The sequence below is a fragment of the Apodemus sylvaticus genome, chromosome 19 (assembly GCF_947179515.1).
Source record: "Apodemus sylvaticus chromosome 19, mApoSyl1.1, whole genome shotgun sequence".
Taxonomy (NCBI): domain Eukaryota; kingdom Metazoa; phylum Chordata; class Mammalia; order Rodentia; family Muridae; genus Apodemus; species Apodemus sylvaticus.
In genome coordinates, this window is record NC_067490.1 from 48,840,831 (window position 1) to 48,863,664 (window position 22,834).

Genomic DNA, 22,834 nt, shown 5'->3' on the forward strand with positions numbered 1-22,834 from the left:
ATATAAAGAACTCAAGAAGTTAGACTCCAGAAAACTGAACAACCCTATTAAAAAATGGGGTACAGAGTTAAACAAAGAATTCTCACCTGAAGAACTTCGGATGGCGGAGAAGCATCTTAAAAAATGCTCCACTTCATTAGTCATTAGGGAAATGCAAATCAAAACAACCCTAAGATTTCATCTTACACCAGTCAGAATGGCTAAGATTAAAAATTCAGGAGACAGCAGGTGTTGGAGAGGGTGTGGAGAAAGAGGAACACTCCTCCACTGCTGGTGGTGTTGCAAATTGGTACAACCACTCTGGAAAGCAGTCTGGGGGTTCCTCCAAAAACTGGGCACCTCACTTCCAGAAGATCCTGCTATACCACTCCTGGGCATATACCCAGAAGACTCCCCACCATGTAATAAGGATACATGCTCTACTATGTTCATAGCAGCCCTATTTATAATTGCCAGATGCTGGAAAGAACCCAGGTATCCCTCAACAGAAGAGTGGATGCAAAAAATGTGGTATATCTACACAATGGAGTACTATTCAGCCATTAGAAACAATGAATTCATGAAATTCTTAGGCAAATGGATGGAGCTAGAGAATATCATACTAAGTGAGGTAACCCAGACTCAAAAGGTGAATCATGGTATGCACTCACTAATAAGTGGATATTAACCTAGAAAACTGGATTACCCAAAACATAATCCACACATCAAATGAGGTACAAGAAGAAAGGAGGAGTGGCCCCTGGTTCTGGAAAGACTCAGTGAAACAGTATTCGGCAAAACCAGAACGGGGAAGTGGGAAGGGGTGGGTGGGAGGACAGGGGAAGAGAAGGGGGCTTACGGGACTTTCGGGGAGTGGGGGGGCTAGAAAAGGGAAATCATTTGAAATGTAAATAAATTATATCGAATAAAAAAATTAAAAAAAAATTGTGTTGAGTAATTTTTTTTTAAAAAATAGCAAACAGGGCATGGCTTGCTTTACTTAGGACCAGTCTTCCGGTCACTAGACAAATGAGAGAAAAGTTCTTAATTTCTCTATGCAGAATAAAGTATAACACTCAGAAAAGAAAGTAAAGTAAAAACATTTTTTTCTTGTTGGGAGTTATTCTGGAACTGCTGTGTATTCAAATGCTAAATAAATCTGGTTGTAGTCCAGATGGGCACTTTCTCCCATACACCAAATGATCTTGTATAAACTTTGCTCATTTTCTATTCTCTGACTGCTTAGATAAAAGTGGCTAGTAGCCAGTTACTGGCAAGAATAGAGGTAGGTGGGGTTTTGCTTCCCTGACTGGGAGGCTTGAGAGAGAAAGAGAAAAGGAGAAAGAAGATGGAGGGAACAGGGGGTCTCTGTTAAGTGGGATGAACCAGGAGCACATGGTTGGGAGAAGGCACCCTGAGGACAGACTAACAGCCAAGGAGAGACTCAAATAGCAAATAACATGGGGAGCACAGCTGGGAAACAGCCAGTCTAGCACAGTAAACTAGTCTGGGGTAATCTCCCAGAAATTGTGCTAAAGCTAATTAAATAAATTGATAAGACTATGTCTCAACTATTGGTGGGGAGGTTGGCTGGGTCACAATAAGAACTATTAGAATTATTAAATATTCAATAACAATAATTTTTTTAAAAAATGGATGAAACTTGAGATAATTTGAGTTAAACAAATAAGCCAGATTTAGAAAAAAAAAAATCCTGCATGTCTTTTCTCATATGAAGAATGTAGTTTTAAATGTATGTGCACATGTGCATATACAAGTGCATGTGGATCACAAAACAGAAAGGAGATCATGAGATGGGAGGGAGTCATTTTAAGGGAAGAGGTTAAAAGAGAAGGTTGTGGAATGACTGTGGCATGGAGACAGATTAGGGTGTGGACCATTTGATGGGCAGAAAGGAGCCAGCAAGCAGGGCATAGAGTGAGTTGGGGGAGTGGGTTGAAGAAGAACAAAGTATATTAAAGTATATGTATAAAAACACCGTAATAAGCCCATTACCTTGTATACTAACTTAGAAAGTTTCAAATTGAAAACTTACCTTCTATATGACACGGCCTGTTTGTAGGACTCAAGAGTTTTAGCATTTTTTTGTATTAAGGGCCATTTGTTTCCTTGGGAGCTAAACCTGAAGCTCCACCTCCATTTATGGTGTTTCCAGAAATGAATGTCTAAGCCTTTGAAGTGCAATATTGTGCCAGTTGGAGAGTGTATATATAATTGTCTTTATCAGCATCTGTTTTGCCAATATTAAGTTTTTGGATATTTTCAGCGTATGAAATAGCTTCAGCATTTATGGCACATTATCTTGTTTTAATAATGAAGGTTTTTTAAATGTGAAACATGTTCTTAATTATGTGCTTTCACAGCTACTAGGCAATACAATTCTCTTTTAGGTTTTTGAGGTAAACATGCATGCACCTGTGCATACAAACCTCACAGACATTCACATGTAAAGAGTAAAATTAGAACCAATTATCCAATGGCCACCTGAGAACTCGTTGAGAATTGCAGCTACTCCTATCAAACTACAGGTTCTTGCAACCAAACCCAACAGTCTGTGTTTGATCTGACTCACATGGTAAGGAGAGACTGACTCCTGCAAGTTATCCTCTGATCTTCACACACACACACACACACACACACACACACTCACACATACACACATACATACACACACTCACACATAGACACTCACATGGTAAGAAGAGACTGACTCCTGCATAGACACTCTCTCTCTCTCTCTCTCTCTCTCTCTCTCTCTCTCTCTCTCACACACACACACACACACACACATAGACACACATGGCAAGAAGAGACTGATTCCTCTGATCTTCACACACACACATACACACACACACACTCACACACACACACTCACACATAGACACACACACACTAATACACACATAGGTAATACACGTGCCCTACCATATAAATAAAATACATAGATAAATACAATAAAAATTAAAACAGCATTAGTTTCTTAAATATGAAAGTACCCCACCAGTTTTATCTTCTTTTCCTTGAAAAAATATTTTTATTAACTAGTTGAGAATTTCATACACTATATTTTGATTGTATCTACCCTTAGCCTTGCCCCCCTCTAACATGTCCCAACACTCCTTTGCGTAACTTTATTTATTTATTTATTTATTTATTTATTTATTCTTTTTTCTATTGAATATTTTCCTTTTTTTTTTTTACATTTCAAATGTTATCTGCTTTCTCGGTCCCCCCCCCCCAGAAAACTCTTATCCCTTCTTCCCCCCTTGCTTCTATGAGGGTGTTCCCCCACCCACCCACTCCCACCTCCCCACCCACCCACTCCCACCTCCCCACCCTCACATGCCCTACACTGGAGCATATTATAATCATTTATGCTACCATCTACTGCTGTGTGTGGGACCATCTACCAGAGCATGACCCATCTACCAAGGTTCATACACTTAAAGAAAATTAACTCTTCCTCCCAGAACTACCAGCTGTTAAAAGTCAGGCGTCAAAACCTTCTCTCCCATCCACGTTGGAATGCTGGCCCACTTGATCTTGTACAGGCGGCCACAGCAGTTGTGAGATCATGAGTGCAGTGGTCCTTCCAGGTCCAGAAGACACAGCTTTGCTGCAGTCCTCTGTAGCAGTGAGTTTTGCTACACTGCTTTGGCTCCCAGTGATTGCACCCACACACCTGCCCAAGAACTGTCTATGGATCCATGAATGAAAGACATACATACATACATACATACATACATACATACATACATACATTAGCTTCTCTTTAAATGGCTTGGCTACCTCAAAGGCTGGGCACTCCTAAACCTTCCCTTGCTATCCCAGGCCCAGTGGGGAAGTGGCCAGTGGATGGTTGGCTTTGTCTCCTGGTGCTATCACATCCCATCCTTCTTCCCTGAGTCTTGGCAAATCTGTCCCGTTCCTTTCTGCATCCTTGTCCGTGCAACTCTAAGGGTTCTGCCCTGTGCCCAGTCAGTGGTCGTTGGCATCTTTATTGATCAATCAAAAACCAACTGGGGACAAGGACCTTTAGCGTTTGGGCACACAGATTCCCAATTGAATCAAAGCATCAGAGTCAGTCTCCATCAGTTCTCCTTGACCTCTGGCTCTCACAATCTTTCCACCTCCCTCTTTCTGTGATGGCTCACGAACTGTGGAGTGAGGGGGTGAGCTATAAGGGTTCTGCACTGTACTTTGGCCAGTTGTGAGTTATTGTGTTAACCTCCAGCCACTGAACAAGGGTTTTTTCCTGGTGAGGTATGAATACCTCACTAACCTATGTGTAGGGAATGGTATGAAATTAGAGGGTAATTTGATATTATGTCCATCTAGCAAAATAGTAGTAGTAGTAGGTTCATTCATGGAGCCTATGTGTTCCCCAACGGTGGGTTCTTGGCCAGATTTGCAATACTAGGCCTGTGTTTCCTCCTTTGGAGTGGGCATTAAATCCAATCAGAAGATGGTTGGTTAACCCCTGATGTATGTGCCACCGTTGTCTCCAGGGTCCCAACTTGCCACATTGCTCATGATTGTAGAGATAATCTCTTGGATGCAACACCTGATTAAAGCTGATTGGCCTGTAGCTGAGTCAAGAGATAGAAGGTGGGGCATCTGATAGGAGTAGGGATTCCAAGAAAGAGACAGGTAGAGGAGGAGTCAGATCCCACAGAGAGGAGGATGATCTCACACAGCTGAGGACCAGGTAAGTAGCCATGTGGAAGAACTTGGATCAGAATAAATGGGAGAGTAATTCAAATTGGGTTTGTTGGAGAACAGCCAAAGCTTATGACCAAGCTTTGTACATATATTTTGAATCATAGAGTTACTATTTCAGGAGGTTGGGGGAGTGGGGGAGGAAACCACAGATTTTACATTATTGTAGCTCACAAGCTGGGGAGGACTACTGATGACTCCTCCCCAGCCCCTAGGGGCCTACTTAGCACCTTCCAGTACAATAAAAGCTTCCCACCAGGGAGGAAGCATCCTGATCAGCACCAACTTGATTTCTTCATAGCCTGTAATCCTATTTTCTTTTAGAATCGTATTATATATAACAATAAAACAACCCAATTTTATTTTTTAATAATTATAATATATATACTATATTACTATAAATAATTTCTTGAGTCATAGTAATAAAAATGATCAGTGAGGTTTCTATTACTTAGATATGTTCACTTTCTTTATTATTGATTAGTGATTACAAACTTGGGATCTCATCCACAGTTTTAAGAGACTCTCCAAACAAGGCACTACCTAATTAGAATTATGTAAGCATTTTTTCTTATCAGTGTTGGCAAATTATACGCAGACCTTTATTTATGTGTTTGTTTTTTCCCATCAACATTTGTTGGTATTTGTATGTTTAACATATGGCTCAAGAAAATTCTTGTTATTGATTGATTTAAAAGACTGTGCGTTTATTTTATGTGTATCGGTATCTTGACTGCATGTTATGTCTATGTACTACATGCATGCAGTGCCCATGGTGTCCAGAAGAGAGCGTCAGATCCCCTTGGTAATGGAGTTAAACAGGTATAGGCTACCATATGGGGGCTAGGACTCAAATCCCAACCTCTGGAAGAGCATTGCATGCTCTTAACCACTAAGGTATCTCTCTAGCACTAAACCAATTCTTTACCCAGAGAAGCCAATAGACCCCTGTATTAGCTAGGGTTCTCTAGAGTCACAGAACTCATGCATAGTCCCTATATTGTAAGGTGTAGCCGCCAGCGGCCACGGAGAACCAGGTACCTGGAAGGAGAGCTGGGGGTGGATGGAAAGGACGGTGAGAAAGGAATGAGATCAAGACAGAAGTTTCTAATCATGGCCCAATGTTTAATGATTAGGTGAGAATTTAAAGGGGGAAACCTCCCCCAATAAGCTGGGATCTTGTCCACAAAACCATTAGACTGCTCAGTGGGAGGCTGGCTCATCTCAGGAAGCTGCAGATCTTCAGAGAACAATAGGCCTTCACCTGAAGACTCCTGCCCCAGGTGGGCTAGGAGACTGTGGCAAACAATGAGGTCTGAATTTCCTGCTCAAAGGCTTGGGCCAGGGCACAGTAAGGGAATTATGATGACTTACTGTCTGTTGTCCAATTCCCCAACAATGGTCAGCTGTGAATGGGATGTCCAAGGATAGAGTAGTTGCTCAGTCCCACAAGGCTAGTCGATTCCAATAGATGTGCTGGCAAGTAAATACCAGCCGGCAAAGATGAGGGAATCTTCCTTTTCCAATGTCCTCATGTAGACCTCCAGCAGAGGGTGTGGCCCAGATTAAAGGTGTGTACCACCAGGCCTGGATCTGGAACTTGTTTTGCCCCAGAATGACCTTCAACTCAGAGATCGCCTTGCCTTAGTCTCTTGGGATTCATAGCCACTATGCCTCAAGACCTCCATGCCAAGATCCAGGTCAGAAACTTATGTCTCCCAGCCTGAAGATCTGGACCACAGGTGAACCTTCCAATTCTGGATTGTAGATCATTCCAGATGTAGTCAAGGTGACAACCAGGAATAGTCATTAGAACACCCTTGTATAACATTTTACCAACAGTTGTTGGCATTAATCAGTTCATGAACCATCAATTGAATTACAATTGAACACACACAAAAAGTAGCACGTTATCATGCTAATAGTTCAGATCTGTAGGAAATAGTCAGTCTCAACTTCAGTTCCAGTTTTTACAGTTAGCTGTGGTCAGGATCACAGCAGAATTGAGGAAGAAAGCTGAGCTATCAAGAGTTATAGAATACAATGGCAGAAAAAAAAACCTGCAATGAAAGTATTTAGCTTTTAATCACATACTGTGATGATATAAGTAAGACTAAGAACTGAGAAGGCATTGTGGCTTCCTCTGTTTCGCTTCCCAGAACAACTGTGCAGGCGAAGGGAAGGAGATGACTTGGGCACCAGGGAGGACTCACTAGGGAGGACTCACTAGGGAGGACTCACTGTTCACAGTAGCCGCTTGGAGAGCTTGAACACTTGCTGCTGTGCTGTACAGCACAGCTCTGTCAGGGGCCATTTGTGTTCTTGTGAGCCCAGCCTCTCTTCATAGCGTTTCCAAAAGTGGACTGACTGATCAGGGACTAAGACCAACTAGAAAGAACGTGTTTTTGAAGTTTTCCCTTTAAATCCTTCTTGAGGATGCATTGGCAGGGGCACCTAAAGCACTTTGCCCATGTCCTTGGGTTACTAGATTAGGCTTGGAACAGAACGGAGCGTGCACACTTGGTCAGACTTCCCGGTTTGGGACTGCAGCTCCATTCAGAGACTGGAGTGCATTCTCGGTGCTCGGGCCTTTGTTGCAAAGACGGTTTTCCCAACAGAGACTCCCAAGCCTTTGCACTGGTCAGGTGGCAGGTTCATGAGCTGTGTGAGCTTCAGAAATTTCATGTTCATGTAAAGCAATGTTACACCCAATAAAAAACAATTTTAGGGCAGACGGTTTGAGAGATCGCGGTCAATCATGCCTGAGGGAGAGGCTCAAGACTCAGCAGACATGAGCATGAGTCCTGCTCAAGGCTCATGCTTACATCTGGGCAGATCAGGAGGTGCCATGAGCCATGTATATGAGGCCATCGGACATAACTGACTCCATATTGAGATAGTCCTAAGGCTAGGTTTCTTACAGATAGAGCCTCTTCTTAGAACTCAGGTGACCTCTTCGTGGTTAGGCAGCTGACTGATGATACATAGTCGCCCAGATAAAGCATCCTGCTTGGCAACCTCCCCACACTCAATCTTGTGAGAACTTCCTCTTTGCCCACTGCTTATATGACCAGCTAGAAATAAAGTTTTATGGAGCTTGATCAGACCACCTGTCTTTCTCTCATTCTTTGTGTCTCTTGTCCCCCATTCGTCGGTTCTCTCCTCAGGTCCACGTTGAAGACCCCGCAGGCCAGGGCAAGGAGGTAGAGACAGGACAGGAAGCAGACATACATACTCCAAGCCCTGAATTTCAGCAATCTACATCCTCCTGCTAGGCGCCACCAAAATCCTACAACCAGCATCACTGTCTACCAAACAAGTACTGAAGCAACCTGCCAAGGAGCAGAACAGTCTACATCCAATAACGCTAATTTCTCTACGCCAGTTTGTATGTGGTTGCAAGATGAGGATTACATGTTATGTTAATTTCTTACTGATGCAGTAACAGATCACCATGAATTTAGTAGTTGAAACAACACACATTCTTAACGTCCTGAGCTATGAAGTTCACACATGTAAGAGATAGAACTGAACTCTAATCAAGGAGTCAACAAGGCTGTGGGCCTTTCTGGAGTGGAGCCCTTTCCACCTTTCCAGCTTCTGTAGGCTACTTGCATTCTTTGGGTCATGGTCCCTTAGACTCTGAAAGCCAATGGTAATGCCAGTTGATTCTCACATCTATTACTTCTCCTGTCTCTCTTCCATACTTAAGGACTCTATGCAGGGTGATACGTAATGGATTTATTTGCTTTCTTCTACATGCAGGTATCAGGTCTGACCAGCACCATTTGTTGAATTTGTGTATTTTTTTTTTCTAGTGTGTATTTCTGGTGTCCATAGTTGTATGGATTTACATGCCTGAAAATTTTTAAATACTAGTGTTATAGATGAGAAACAGAGACACATATTGATTAGGTTCATTAGAATTGCACATCAAGGGCAGAGCTAAAATATAAATCCAAAAAGTCTGGCTGAGGAATCCTCACTAAACTGTCACATTAGGCTGCTTTTCAAATGCCAGACTAGCAGATGACACTGTATGTCAAGAAACGAGTGCTAACAACGGGGGCACTCTCTCTGTAGGATCATGACACTTCAAGAACTGCCACTTTGACTAGCCCTTAATGAACTGTCACATACTGCTGCATAAAATTAGAGATGATTAATCTTGAAGCAAACACATTTTAGAATTAAAAAGGGGACACATAGAAGTAAAGGAGCAATGGAGACTTTGAAGAGATCAAGACAGCTGTCTGTATTCCATTCCTTAAAATAGAAGCCCCTAGTAATTGGGTCTGTTCATGTCCAGACTTGGTTGATTTTTTTTCTCCTGTGAACTGAGCTGAGAAAGTTTTATGGTTTTGTTTCCGGGCTGTAATTTATCTAGGTAGACTTTACCTTTTAAAGGTATAATTTGCTCTTCCTAGACCAGTAAGAAGGTGCTCTGCAGGTCAGGGCCTTATGCAGCTCCAGTAAGGGCTTGAAATCTGACCAACTTGGAAAATGATGCTAGTGATGGTCGGAAACCTATCAGAATTTTCGTTCCTGCTCTTCAGCCGAAATTGTTCCAGAAAATCAAAGTCCGCCTAGTGTGAGATTTGGAGAAAAAGTTCAGTGGGGAGAATATGGTTTTTACAGCTTGAAGAAATCAGTCTTAGCCAGCTCGAAAAGCGAAAGCTCCCAAGAGGCCTGATTGCTTTCACAACACCTGGGTCTTCCCAAGTGAAACTGTAGCTGAGAGGGTCCTGTGACATCCCAGGGCTTGGAAACCTTCATTTAGACAGAGCACAGCAGAGTTCACTGTGGGTCTCCGCCTTGCTGGGATTACCTGCCTGTAGAACTACATCTACTCTCTCAACACCCTCAGGTGTTTTGTCATAGCGACCGAACACTGACTAATATACATGAGCTCTAGTTGCTCCCCACTTTTATATAATCAGCCCTTATCCCTTTGTTCTTATGTTTTTACACATATGTGAGTTTTGTCTGCATGATATGCCATTTGTTATGTGTGAAATGTTATTAATTATATATATACATATATAATTAATATATATATAATTAACATATATAATTAATATATATATGTATATATGTGTATATATATATATATATATATATATATATATATATATATATATATATAATTGAAAACAAATCCTGTATATCAACAAGAGAAAAACTGAAAGCCCAATCGCCAATGGATACAGGATATAGTTAGGAACTATGAAAAAGGAGAGTCATAACTGGCTAAAGGAATATATTGTAACACGTAAATTAACAAAGTCAAATTTAAAATAAAAATTAGATCCTACATTAGAATAACAAATATTCTAAACTGCAGTGAGAATGCTTGTCATCTGCTTCCTTTTGAGCATTTACTGGTGTGGCTGATCTAGAAAGGATGCTAGGAAAAAAATGAAATTTTATCTGTATTATGATATATACAGTATAGCATGCATGACATATATGGCATATGATATATACACAGTATGGCACCCACTGAATTTTCCAGAGAAATTACACACGTGCACAGAAAGGTATATTGTGTTTTATTTAGATCACTTCTGCTTCTGTTGTTAAAACAACATTGCTGTGGAGATTGTCCATTTGCATATGAGCTGGACCTTTCGGCGTGAAACCACTGGTCATAGAGAAAGTGTTTAGGTTCACCTTTACGTCCTGATTGATTTTCAAAGTGGTGATATTAATCAATATTCTTCCGAGCAATATGCAAAGAAATACAGTATTATAGATTTTTAACTAACATTTAAGATTGCTGGATTTAAAAAGTCCAACTATGAATTGTATAAAATGGTATGTGGTGGTTTGAACAGGTCTGGCCCCATAGACTTATGTGTTTGAGTGCTTGGCCCATAGGGAGTGTTGCTATTAGGTGTGGCCTTGCTGGGCTGGGTGTGGCCTTGCTGGACTGGGTGTGGCCTTGTTAAAGGGAAGTATATCATCTGGGTGTGGGCTTAGAGGTCTCCTGTAGCTCAAGCTATGTGCAGAGTGACACACAATTTCTTCTTGCTGCCTTTGGATCAAGATGTAGAACTCTCAGCTCATTCTTTAGCACAGTGTCTTCCTGGACGCTGCTGTGCTTCCCACCATGATGGTAATGGACTGAACCTCTGAAATTGTAAGCCAGCCCCAGTTAACACTGTCCCCCATAAGAGTTGTCTTAGTCATGGTGTCCCTTCACAGTATTGACACCCTAACTAAGAAATATTATCTCTGAAGTTTTAATTTCTATTATTTCCAGAACTGAAAAAATGAGCAGCACTTTTTTTTTTTATAATTTACTGGCCATGTTCTATAAATTCTATAAATGCCCATATTTTTATTCTATAAATTGCACTATTTATAACTATAAATTACACTAATTATCTATAAAAGATAGAAAGAACTTATAAGAAGGTAATCATTTAAAAGTAGCTTAATCTTGTTTTATAGCCTCAAATGTTTAATTCTAGTAAATTATCATTTCATATTCAAATGCATATTTATTCTTTGAGCAAAATGTTCTCTTCATGTTTTTCTTTGCATGTTTTCTCTTGCTACATAAGAGACCTGAGGCTGCATAACTCTGAGGCTGGAAGTCCAGGAACATGTTCTGGCAATGCCCCAGCCTCTAATGAGGGCTTTCCTTCCATGTCACAACATGGCGGCCATCATGGGCTTCAGTAGAGTGAGTTAGCATGGATACCTCCACCTTTCCCCGAGATACTGTGGCATCCATCATTGTTGTCTGACTTTAACAACCCAAGACTCTACCTTCAGATATTGTTGACGTCAGTGAATTTTGGAATTGTTTCCAACTCAAGAAACTGAGTAAACACTTTCAAACCATGGCATTGTCCATTAGGGAAAACTTGTTGAAGTCTACATCCTAACTGATGCTTCTTTCTATTTGATTGTACGTATATTTGAGACAGAGTTTCTCTATGGCTGACTGGGAACTCACTGTGTAGACCAGGTTAGTCCCCAAGTCACAGATATCTGCTTGCTTTTGTCTCCTGAGCACTAGGATTGAAGGTGTGTGCCATCACAACCAGTCCTTGTCTTTAATTTAAATTCCCAGGTGAATAGTTTGCTGCCTGATGTGATCCAAGCAAACAAACAGGGATGGAGCCCTGGACATCCCTCAACGCTGTCCTTCGGATGTTGCCTCCTGGACAACGTGTGATGAGCACTTACTTGATTTCTGAAACATCTCCTGACTGATGCCAGAGAAGCGGAGAGACAGAGAATGCAAAGTTGGTGCTAGGTGTTGCCAGACTGGGTTTATCATCCTCCATGAGTGTTGCGGGGTTTAATCTCAGTCTCAGAACTAATTCCAGTGGACCTGCACCTGAGGCACTCTGTACTTTATGCCGTCCATTATACTCAAAACTTTATTCTGAGGTATTTTATTATGGGAATTATTTGACAGTTGATTTAGAGGCTGTTTTACAAACTATTTGCTTTTGAATCTGCTTGGTATCTACATATGCTACCAACCCAGGAGTATTTAAAAGCCATCTTTTGTTCATGAACGTTAGAATATATAAAGAACTAAAACAAACAAATAAATAAAACATTATTTTCACGTCTTCAATAATTTTTAATAATAGCTTTAATTGTTCTTTGAAAATAGCATTTCTTTGAAAATCAGGAGGGGAAGGCCTGGGTTCTGTGAAGACTTGATGCAGCAGCATAGGGGAATGATAGGGTGGTGGGGTGGGAGTGGGTGGGTGCATGGGGGAGCACCTTCGTGGAGGCAGGGAGATTGGGAGTGGAATGGGAGGTTTTTTTGAGGGGAACTGGGAAGAGGGCTAACATTTGAAATGTAAATAAACAAAATAACTAATAGAAAAGAAAATTGCATATATTTATACAATTATATTATCATATTATACAATTAAATATATATCCACCATTAATCCCTCCTACTGCTCCAAATGCCCCTTTATCCTGTCTCTTTCCCAACTTCCTGTCCTCATATTTAGATTATTAATAACCCCCTGGGTACAATTAGTACCTCCCATATACATATAGGTATGAGACCATCATTGTGGCATGAGAAACCTACCAGAGATCATGTTCTCAAAGGAAAATTTTCTTCTCTTGGCAGCTATTAACTGTCAACAGCTCCTTTGCCAAGGATGGGGTCTTGAGGGTCCCTGTCTCGTGAATGATGACTGCTGACTGGTTTGGTCTTGTGTAGGGTTGCCATAGGTTCTGTGAGTCAATCTGTGTAACAGCTAAGTGATGTCCAGAAGTCAACAGTTCGTAGCACCCCTCCTTTCTAACAACTACATCCTTTCCACTTTGAATTGGATGTTCTCTGAGCCTTGGATAGGGAAGGTTAAGTAGATGGTTTATCCATAGCTGAGCACCTAGCAGTTGCTTTGAATTGGCACTTTGACTAGATATGAGTTTCTGAACAAACCGGTGCGCACTGTAAAAAGAAGCTTCTCTGACAAGAGTTGCAAGCAACACAAATCTATGAGCATAAACATGAATATATAGAAGGTAGTTTGATCGCACGGCCATTTAATCCAACAACGGCAGGTTTCTTCTAGGCCTATAATCTCCCCAGGCATGGGAAAGCATTGAAATTTTTTTTTTGAACTAGAAACAAAAACAAATCTCATGTTATACCCATCTGTTTGAGAAATCTTCTTTGGGGGTGAGATCATAGACTTTTTTTTTTTAACTCTTTATTGATTCTTAGTGAATTTCACATCATGCACCCCAATCCCACTTATCTCCCCACCCTTTCATATCCACCTTCCACCCTTGCAACTTCCCACAAAAATTAAAAATAAAATTTTTGTATGGAAGCTGTAGTGTGTCACAGTGTGTCACATTGTGTACTCTTTTATCCAAACAGCTTTGCTTGCAAATATTTTGTGCAACCGGCCATTGGTCTGGATTGAGGCTTCTGGCTTCTGCTACACTGTGAATGCTGGGTCCTCTGGGACATCCTGTTGTCTCCCTGTGTCATGGAGATCCTGCGGTGTCAGATCTATAGGTCCAGCCCCTTCATGTGCTCCAGCAGTTCAAACCTGGGGCAGATGCCTAGATCTCGACCTGGTAGTATCTGAGCTGGTCAGCCCACCAGCTCGCCCAAGCCCACACCACCAGGGAAGCTCTCCAGCACTGTTCTAGCTAGCTCACCCACAACCAGCAGTTGGCCAGGGACTGGGCCAGCTCTCCCACTCTCCCACTCTTGGGGCTTGCTCATTGGCACCCACACTAGCAGGGTCAGCTCTGCCTTGCAGCCCAGGTGAGGTGCAGGACCTGCTCTCCCAATCCCCAAATACTGCAGCCAGCAGGTAGCAGGGCCAGCTCTCCTACGCTCGGGTCTTTGTTCAGGGCCAGCTCTCTTGTTTGCTGCTTGTGGCAAGGGTCTCGATGGGGTATCTTTCCTTGCCCATGCCACTGCACAGCACACAAGTGGCAGGGACAGCTCTCCAGCACTCACACCCTAAGGCTGCTTACCCGCAACCCACACAAACCAGGGCCTGCTACTGTGATTCCTGGGTGAGAGGCAGGGCCATCTTTCCCATGATGGGTGGGGCAATGGGTGGGGCAAATTCTGCAAAGCCCTCAGACATTACCATGGCCCCAGGTGGCTGTCCAGAACACCTGCTGCTCCACCTGGCCTTTGGTGGTAACAGACCCCTGATACTGCAGAACCATGGCCTGGACATGACCCTCTGTGGTGGTAACGTGGGCCAGGATCTACGGTGGCTTTCGGCAGCATTACCAGCTACTCACATCGCGCTGTTCCTCACTACCCTCGAGTCTCCAGTTCTGCCTCTCTTTGTTGTGCAGACATCCTTCTGTTTCTCTTTCTCTTCCATCTTTACACCACCTACTCATCTTGGTGGTGCTTAGGGTCTCAGGAGAGCTGTGCCTAGACTGTGCCATGTGGTACTGGGCAAGGGTTGTCTTGGGCATTGTCTGTATACCTAAGCCAAATGACCCTGGACTGGGGGGGGGGGGGGTCATCTCAATCCTACTCTGCCTACCCAAGCCATGTGCTTCTAGGCTGGGAGTATTTTAAAAATATTAGGTGAATTTTTTTCTTCTTTATTAGCACTTGGGAGTGAGAAATAATTCTTTAAAATATCTAACGTGCAAAAGTAGGATCTGAGTTTCCAACCTTATTCTGAGGTCAGCTGTTAGGCTCCATATGGGATGGACCAAAGATTGCCTTGAACCTCCGACAGCTAATGGCTTTATAAAAACAGAAGGTCTTCTTAAATTCTTCATTAATCATCACACACACAAAAAGTGTGTGTATGTTGAAGTCTTCTAATATTTATAAGCAGGAAAGTTAAACAAATTTTCACTGTCTGCTTTTCTCTTCAAAATAATAATACTTTATGGAGTTATGACAAGAATCTTATAAATAAGAATGCATAGTGTATAGGACGGTGAAAGGCAGCCTGGTTCTTGGTTGAGCTAAGGCTAGAAACCCCTGAGACCCTGAAGGAACGACAGGGTTTTGCCTGGTTCCCGGCGGACACTAGGCTCTTGACACGAGGCTGCAGCGCTCCACAGATTTGTGGTCATCAGTCACGTAAGGCAGGTAGAGGAGATGACCGCAGGTCACGTAGGCCCAAGACAGAGCTCTGTTTTAATGAGGCATCTAAAGGCCTGAAGGGCTTTCCCTTCTGAGCCACTTCTCCCTGCAAAAAGTATTTAACCTCAGGCCCGCCCTGAGAAATGGGGAACTCACCCACTTCCCACAGTGACAATAAATGCCTCAACACCACAGGCTGCCTTTCACTGCCAGCTGCTGTGAGGAGCAATGGAGAAGGCCTTTGCTTAAAGAGCCGCTGTCTAACCTCCCGGTAGAAGGCCTCTCAGTGCCCCCAGCCACGGCCACCACCAAGCCCAGCCCAAACATGCCGGTGCCAACAAGCCAAGGACTCTCTGCCAGTGGGATCCAGCTGGAGCGCCCCTCTTTTTTTGTTTGTTTGTTTGTTTTTCTTTTTTTTATTCAATATATTTTTTATTTACATTTCAAATGATTTCCCCTTTTCTAGACCCCCACTCCCCGACAGTCCCATCAGCCCCCTTCCCTCCCCCTATTTTCCCACCCAACACTTCCCACTTCCCTGTTCTGGTTTTGCCGAATACTGCTTCACTGAGTCTTTCCAGAACAAGGGGCCACTCCTCCGTTCTTCTTGTACCTCATTTGATGTGTGGATTATGTTTTGGGTATTCCAGTTTTCTAGGTTAATATCCACTTATTAGTGAGTGCATACCATGATTCACCTTTTGAGTCTGGGTTGCCTCACTTAGTATGATGTCCTGCAGCTCCATCCATTTACCTAAGAATTTCATGAATTCATTGTTTCTAATGGCTGAATAGTACTCCATTGTGTAGATATACCACATTTTTTGCATCCACTCTTCTGTTGAGGGATACCTGGGTTCTTTCCAGCATCTGGCAATTATAAATAGGGCTGCTATGAACATAGTAGAGCATGTATCCTTATTACATGGTGGGGAATCCTCTGGGTATACGCCCAGGAGTGGTATAGCAGGATCTTCTAGAAGTGAGGTGCCCAGTTTTCGGAGGAACCACCAGACTGATTTCCAGAGTGGTTGAACCAATTTGCAACCCCACCAGCAGTGGAGGAGTGTTCCTCTTTCTCCACATCCTCACCAACACCTGCTGTCTCCTGAATTTTTAATCTTAGCCATTCTGACTGGTGTACGGTGAAATTGGAGCGCCCCTCTTTTCCCCCTCGGCCCCAGGCTAGATCCAACCCCCAGGCACCCACTCTTTCTCATCTCTCCGTGGCTCCCAGTGTCACCTGGGTGTCCCAAGAGCCTGAGACCCAGTGGCCCCCAGCCAGCTCCGGCTGTCCTGGACCTCAGCCTGTGTTCCCCCACCTCCGGAGTAGTGTCCTGCGTGTTACCTGGCACCTGGAGTGGCCTGAGCCCTGTGGTGGAGCGGACGCGGGACCCCACTACAACAGCTCATTTAGAATGTTCTCTGTATTATTATTATTATTATTATTATAGCCTTACCTTTTAGATAATCTGCTTTTTCTTCTTTCTTCAATTGAACCAAATGCATGTTAGTATTTCTCTTAAAACCACCTTCCAACTGTTAATAAGAGGAGGCCATCAGAGAACATCTGGCCCATCCTAGAGACCATTCTCCTGAGCCGCCGAGCCACTCCTCGTGGCTGCCTGTTCATCTGCTGTCCTTTTCTCACATAGCATCTAGTAGGCTTCTGTGAGGGCAGGACACAGCAGCGTGACCCACTCACAGACAGAACTTTCTCCACTGACACCACTTTCCCTATCCTTTAATGCTGTTTCAGTTTGTTCGATGTTGATGTGACAGGATTTGGGAGACTTAGTCATTAAAAAAAAAGAAAAAAAAAACCCTAAATATTTATTTCTTGAGCTAGTAAGTTCAAGATCAAAGCCCTGACAATTTTGCTGTCTGGTAAGGGCCCCGCTCACTTCCAAAATGGTGCCTAACTGTTGGTCCTTGCAAGATGGGGCACTGTAAGGGTACAGATGAACTACCAAAAGCCCCATTCTCCCTCCTTAGATTTATTTTTATTTTAAGATTATTTGTGCTTGTGTGTGTCTGCATGTGGTTCCATGCACACGGATGCATGTACCAGAAGAGCTACATGGAAGAGGGTGTTGGGTCCCCAGCTAAGCCATTTCTCCAGTCGCCCTGAACACTCTTTATCATGGAATTGATGTTGTAACTATGACAGACACTTCAGAATGTCAGAACCTTTCAATAGGCTCCCCTTTCTGGCAATATGGCAACTGAAGGATTTGGAGGTGACAAATACCCAAACCATAACCCAGTGATACCAAAGCTCCAATAACACAATTTAAAGCATCAGGAAGACCAAGGAAGATTGGATCTAGATTTCTCAGTTCTGTGACTCACACACACTGTAAATGATGTTACCATCTGCTGGCCTCTCTATACTCCAGCAAACATATAGAATGCTTGATTATTGCAAAGTTCTAAATAGATACAGGTGTTGCTACAATGTTGCAGATGCTAGTTTAAATCCTGGTTTAAAAGACGAGAAGTGTTAACAGGAAGCACCCACCATGCCCACCTTGACTCTAGATGCTAGAGGAATCAGTAGCACTGCAGATCAGCACGTGTGCTGACAGTGACAGTGCAAATGTGAGGCCTAGTTGCTACAATGTCATTGAACATGAATCGACACCACCACACCCGGCAGAGCAGCAGAGGGCTTCTTCACCAGCTGACTGTGCCCGTCTTTAACTTCCGCATGAGAGGCTCGAGAGTGAGTGTCGACACAGAGTTCAGCTGGATGTACTCACTCCTCTAAGTACTTGTGACACAGTGTGGTAGCAGTTCAGTGGTTGGGTCTCACTAGGGGCAGTGTGAGGCGTTGGCACCGTTAGGATCCTCCTGGAATGACTTCCTTGAGTTGATTGCCTTGGACAGATCAGTTTGCTTAGATTAAAAAGCAATTGCTGCTGTCTAGTCAAATTTAAACACTCTGGCTTGAAGAAGCTGAACTCTTAACTCTGTCCAGTCTACAGAAACACCTTGATGTGAAAATTACATTGAGGTTAGTGAGGAGAAAACTGACTTAGCAAGACTCAGGGATATGGTTTTGTAATAACAAAAGGGAACATTTACCTTAGGGAGAGAATGCTAGACAAAAGCCAGTATGGGAGTGTGGGAGGAGGCAGGGGTACATTGTTTTTAATAACAATTTTGCATCCAATGTGCTAAGTCATTACAATGTTTGTGATGTGACTCTGGTTTGTATTCATGTAATGCTGACCGTATATAGTTTGGAGTAGACAAGATTGGTCTTCTGGTATTTTGGTATATAAGAACGCCCCTCTTCCCCTTTATGAATGGATTCATAAATTTAATAAAAGAAAGAGTAGCTCCGATGGATTACTAATCAAAATATTAGTATTCTAAAATCTAAGCCCCCTTAAACAAAACAGAGCAGAACAACTTGTTTAAGTGAAATTCAAAATTGTCCTAGTTAGGGGTTCTATTACTGTGATGGAACACCATGACCAAAAAGATGGGGAGAAAAGGGTTTGTCTTACATTTTCACATTATAGACCATTGTCCAAGGACAAGAAGTCTCAACGGGGCAGGAGTCTGGAGTCAGGAGCTGATGCAGAAGCCATAGAGGGGTGCTGCTTACTGGCTTGCTCCCTGTGGCTTGCTTAGCCTGCTTTATTATGAACCCCAGGACCACCAGCCCAGGGGTGGTCCGTAATGGGCTGGGTCCTCCCCATCAACCACTAAGAAAATGTCCTACAGGTCTGCTTCTTAGTGAGGGATTTTCCCAATTGATGTTCCTTCCTCGCCGATGACTCGAGCTTCTGTCAAGTTGACATAAAACTATCCAGCACAAAGCTCCAGGTTGGAGACTGACTGGAAGCTGAGATTACACAAGCTGACATCTCTCTGTGACACGTAACAAACAGCATGACTTGTAACTAGTATGAGAAATGAGGCATTCTCAGATACATCTTTAGTTGTCACAGCCTCTGTTTGTGTTTAGATTGATTGATTTTTTTTTCAAAAACTGGGTGATTAGAGTTGAGAATAAAAGCCTGGTCTCATGGATTCTGCTCTCCCCTTAGGAGTAAAAGATTCCCTGTGAGCACAGTCCTTCTTGACGCAGGCTACAGAAGGTGTTGGCTATCGGGGGTCAATCATGGAGACTGTGGTACACATTATCCTTTCCCCAAGAGAAGGGCTGCCGTGTCCATTGTAGTGTTTGCAAACATCAAGGAATCTAATCTTAGAGCAGTTTCATCATCTAAAGAACCCTAGGTATCCATTTAGTCAACATTCTCCCATCTTAGCCTGTGGGGGATGCAGAAGGCAGGCAGCCTTGTGAAGGAGGAAGCAGGATGGAGAGTGAGGTGCCACAGTCATCTTCAACTCCTCAAAGAGTTCTGATCTGCCCTTCGCAGCATTAGATCTAAGATAGGAAGTCCTAACAGGTGACGATGTCCCACCTTTCCATCTCCCCAACCTCCTCACTCTACTTCTTAGTTACCTCATCAGGCAGGACTTTCATTGGAGCATGGTGAGAAGCTTATATACAGCATTTGAGGTAATCCCAGTGCTTTCATTGAGCATTGGGATTGGCTCAAATGCTATATATAAGCGTATGTGCTCTGTAGTAAGCTCATATCTGCACCCTGATGATGGTCTCAGGAGTCCAACTTCCTGGGTTTCATCATGTGACTCCGTTACCTCTTACCCTACATCCTCAGCTCTATCCCACAGCAGACAACCACTAATCTACTTTATTCCAATACAGATTTGCTTATTCTGATCTGCACTTCCGATGAGAATCATAGAGTGGTGGTCTTTTTTCCAAAATCCATCCATCTGGATCGAATCTGAGTACTTCATTCTTCTTGCTGAATCATTATCTATTGCTAGGATGTAGCACATTTTATATGTTTACTCGAGCTACAGCACTTTTTGGCTTGTGAATAACAGTGTCTGAACATTTGTGAATAAGTTTTAGTGTGGGAAAAAATTTCATTTCTTTCAGTATGTGATTTTTGGTGGTGTGCCAATTCTGTGTCTAAATTTTTGAGTTATCACCTGTTTTCTAAAGAGCTTCTTCACTCTATGTTCCCAACAGAAATGTATAAGGGTCCCAATTTCTTCACATTTTCTGTAATCATATATTACATTCTGTCTTTTTAGTCACAGCTATCCTCATGATCATAAAATATTACTTGTGGTTTTAATTTATATTTCTCTAGCGATAATGTTTTTTGCCTAAGCCAATGCTTTTTCATGTGTGCAAGAGCTCTGTCTATATCTTTGTTTGCAGAAATGTCATTCAAATCCTTAGCTCAGTTTTAAATTGGGTTGTTTGTCTTTACTGAGTTGAACATGTTCTATGTGCTCCTTAAGTCTTTTTATTAGATATATAGTATTTTTGTTTTAAAAAAAACAATCCATTGAATAGTTTTTCCCCCCTTCCCTTCTCCCTCTTGCTCCACGCCCCCCCCCCTCTGGGCCCTGCTCACTCCAGCCCAGATATATTCTTAAAATATTTCTTCTTATCCTGTAGAGTAGAACAAAAAGTTTAATACCTTTTGCTTTCTAATACTAGGTACTAACTAATACCTGTCGTTTTCCTTTTGTAGCTCATGATTTTTTTCTCTTTTTTCTTTTCCTTTTTGGTGCTGTGACCAGAGACCACTATCTGATCCAAGGCAACAGATTTATTACTTATTTGTGTATATGTGTTCATGAGCATATGTACATGTACATGTATGTAAAGCTACACCTGCATCAGTGTATATGTATGTAGAGGTCAGAGGCTAACTGGGTTGTTTTTCTCAATTGCTCTCCACCTTATTTTTTTTTACAACATAGTCTCTCATTAAACCTGGATCTTTCTTTCAAATGGGCCAGTGGGCCCCAGGCACCCCTCTGTCCCTGCCTCTCCAGCACTGGGATTACAAGGTGCATGTCGCTGCGATACCTTGCCTTTTACTCTAGGGATTCAACTCAGGTCATCATGCTTTCCGTTAAGCGCTTTATGAATGAACTATCTCCTCAGCCTAAAAAGTTATACACATGTGTTCTGAGTTTTATAACATTATGATCTAGGCATGTGGTTCCATCACAGAATGTTTACTGTGATGGCTGTTCTTGGCTATCAAGTTGACTGCATCTGGAATTAACTCAAACCCAAGTGGGTGAGCATACTAGTGTGGAACTGTTTTCTGCATTGAATCATTTGAAATGGGAAGGCCTATTTTCTTTTATTAATTTTTTAATTTATTTTCTATATTCTTTGTTTACATTCTAGAAGCCTTCCCCTTTCCCAGTCCCCCGCCCCCCAATATGATCCATAAGTCCTCTTCTCTCCATCCATTCTCCTGTCTTTCCCCCTCCCTTTTCTCTGTCCTGGTACTCCCCTACAATCCTAGATCAAGCCTTTCCAGGATTAGGGCCCTCTTTTTCCTTCTTCATGGGAATCATTTGATATGCTAATTGTATCTTCAGTATTCAGAGCTTCAGGGCTAATTAATATCCACTTATCAATGACTGCATTCCATGTGTATTCTTTTGTGATTGCGTTACCTCGCTTAGAATGATATTTTCCAGTTCCATCCATTTGCCTAAAAAATTCATGAATTCATTGTTTTTAATTGCTGAATAGTACTCCATTGTGTATATATACCACATTTTCTGTATCCATTCCTCCATTGAGGGATATCTGGGTTCTTTCATGCTTCTGGCTATTATAAATAAGGCTGCTATGAACATAGTGGAGCATGTGTCCTTATTGCATGCTGGAGAATCCTCTGGGTATATGCCCAGGAGAGGTATAGCAGGGTCCTCCGGAAGTGTCATGCCCAGTTTTCTTAGGAACTGCCAGACTGATTTCCATAGTGGTTGTACCATCTTACAATTCCACCAGCAGTGGAGGAGTGTTACTCTTTCTTACAATTCCACCAGCAGTGGAGGAGTGTTACTCTTTCTTACAATTCCACCAGCAGTGGAGGAGTGTTCCTCTTTCTCCACATCCTCGCCAACACCTGCTGTCTCCTGAGTTTTTAACCTTAGCCATTCTGACTGGTGTGAGGTGAAATCTCAGGGTTGTTTTGATCTGCATTTCCCTAATGGCTAATGAAGTTGAGCATTTCTTAAGGTGCTTCTCGGCCATCCGAATTTCTTCAGGTGAAAATTCTTTGTTTAGCTCTGTACCCCATTTTTTAATAGGGTTATTTGGTTCCCTGGGGTCTAACTTCTTGAGTTCTTTGTATATATTTGATATTATCCCTCTATCGGATGTAGGGTTGGTGAAGATCTTTTCCCAATTTGTTGATTGGGGAAGGTGTATTTTTAAGATGGTTAGATTCCCCGTGAATATGGGCCACACTTTCAGCTGGCAGCCTATATAAATGATGTGGAGGACGGAAGCTTGCTTTCTTTGTCTGCTTTCTGTCTGGCAAGTCCACTCCTTCACTGGCATTAGAGCCTGCTTCTTCAAGATTCTGGTATATACTGAAGATCACCTGAGATACCCAGCCTTGGTAACTGAACAGCTACTGTATTTTTGGACTTTGTGTT